This window comes from Callorhinchus milii, unplaced genomic scaffold (genome assembly GCF_018977255.1).
Source record: "Callorhinchus milii isolate IMCB2004 unplaced genomic scaffold, IMCB_Cmil_1.0 Scaffold1, whole genome shotgun sequence".
Lineage (NCBI taxonomy): Eukaryota > Metazoa > Chordata > Chondrichthyes > Chimaeriformes > Callorhinchidae > Callorhinchus > Callorhinchus milii.
The window spans coordinates 74,191,291-74,193,610 of record NW_024704742.1 but is presented as its reverse complement, the minus strand read 5'-3'; positions in this window follow the sequence as shown (position 1 = coordinate 74,193,610).

Genomic DNA, 2,320 nt, shown 5'->3' with positions numbered 1-2,320 from the left:
GGCGGAAAGGCGGACAACTTGACCGGGAGTGCAAAAGCAGAGACCTGGCTTTAGCTTTCCTGGTGCGGTCCGGGTCGAGGCAGCGCTCTCATCCCCCGACAAACCGTGACCTGACGACTTGAGAAAGAAGTAGGGAGTGAGGGGGTGGAGCTCAGTGGCCAATGTGCACAGTCAAGTCTGAGTCAGCCCTCCAGCCCTGTGTGCATGCCTCAGCTCAGTCACTTTCTTATCTGCATACCTGCCTTGTTTGAGGTGTGAGAGTGTACTGTGCATTACAGCAATGCATTGCACAGCCTGACCCTGTTTTTTTTTTTTGCTGTTCACCCACTCGAAGACTTTGACCTGCGTTTTCAAAACGATTCCGATCACCCACAGATTTCCTTCGCCATCGAGTGCGCTTTGACTAAAACGCGCTGAATTAGCCGTGATAAAAACGACAAGGAAATGATGGCTTTCGGCGGGTATTTGTTGGGGTTTTTTTTTTTAATAAGCTCGGAAGAAATGATTTCGAAATGTCTCCGGTCGTGTATTTGACGCACTTTGGAACATCGCTCGGTTGGGCAGAGAAGGCAGATTGTGGCGATCACAACTTGAATTTATATAACGCCTTTCACACACGGTGAGGGTCGCGAGGTGCAGCGAGTTTCAGGATGTTAACCAAAGACACGGTCAAAGAGATAAGAAGTTTTTAGGAGGTTTTTGAAGGCAGAGAGAGAAGCTGCAGGGTAATTTGTCGTCAAATTCATGAGGGAATTACACAGTTCTTTGACCAAGATTGAGTACGAGTATGAGAGATAGAGGGCAGGATTATTTGTTTTCTTTTAGCACCCGCTGCAATGGTATTTTCTAGTCTTATATGTTTCTATGTCCCTATGAAATCTCAGTAATCTCTTACACATTGAAGCTGTCACTGAAATAAGTGAGTGCTGAGAGAGTGTGTTACATTTGTGGTCCAGGCTGAAACAAGTGCTTGTTTCCTCAGCAGAGTAAGTCAGCAATATGCAGAACTGCACTCTTCTCGGAACACCACCACATCCTCTTCATTAAACTTAAAAAAAGATCTGTACCATCTTTATTTAGATACATTTGCAGTGTCTCCTTCCTCTGAGCTACTAATCACGCACACACAGTCAAGGTACATTACAAATGAGCCCTCAAAATATATTTGGCCAATTGCCTCTCCTCTCAGCTCCTCTCTTTTCACTGTTTCCTTCTCTTCAACATCTGCAAGCATCCGCTAGCACGGGGTCAACTTCCACATGTATGTGAATGACACCCGAGTTTATCTCTCTGCCTCCACCCTCAACTCCAGGACTATTGTCCTGACAGAATGTCTGTCAGACAACAAGTCCTGGATGAGAGCTAACTTTCTTCAGTTGAACGTCAACAAGACCGAGGCTCTTGTGATTGGTTCTCGTCAGCACTTCCATACCTCAAGCGCTGACAGCATCACCATCCATGGATGCGCTCTCCACCTCACTGAGCCAGTCTGGAACCTTGGCATCTTGTTCGACTATCAACTGTGCTTTCTACCCCACATCCATACCATGACCCACTCTGCCTTTCCCCACCTCTGCAACATTGCCCGGCTCCGCCACTGCCTCTCCCCTCCGGCTGCTGAGATCCTCATTCAAGCTTTCATCCCATCCAGGCTTAACTATCCGAACTCCCTGCTTTTTGGCCTTCCCGATTCTTCCCTCCACAAGATACACAGATCATTCAGAACTCTGCAGCTCGTGTTCTTTCCTACACCAGGCTCCATGACCCTATTACCCCCACCATCCCCCAGGGGATAGAGTTCAACATCCTCATCCTCATCGTTAAAACTCTCCACAGTCTTGTGCAACCATACCCCACCACACCATCGGAGGTCAGGCCTTCTGCCTCTCTACCCCCATCTTCTGGAGCTCCATCCCAGAATTTCTTCACCTCTCCCCCTCCCTTGCTTCCTTCAATGCCCATCTCAAGACCTTCCCCTTTAACCATGCCTTCCAAGCCCCATCTCCCTTGCTTCCCACTTCTGTCAATCTAGCTCAAGTGCTAACCCTCAACTGTCAAGCACCTTGGGACTCCTCCTAATGTGAAAGGCACTATATAAATATAATTTGTTGTTGTTAAAACAATAGGCTAAATGATGTGACCTCCCAATGTATGAATTAACACCTACATTTTAATCAGCACACCAACTAATCAAAGTTAGTTTCTTCTAAATTTGTTCTGCTTCAATAAAGGTAGATTAGGGGGAGCTGCATAGGTCAAGTTTCAAAATGATAACCTGGAATATAAACTAAAAGGATAACAGGGATAAAAACTCTGTCCT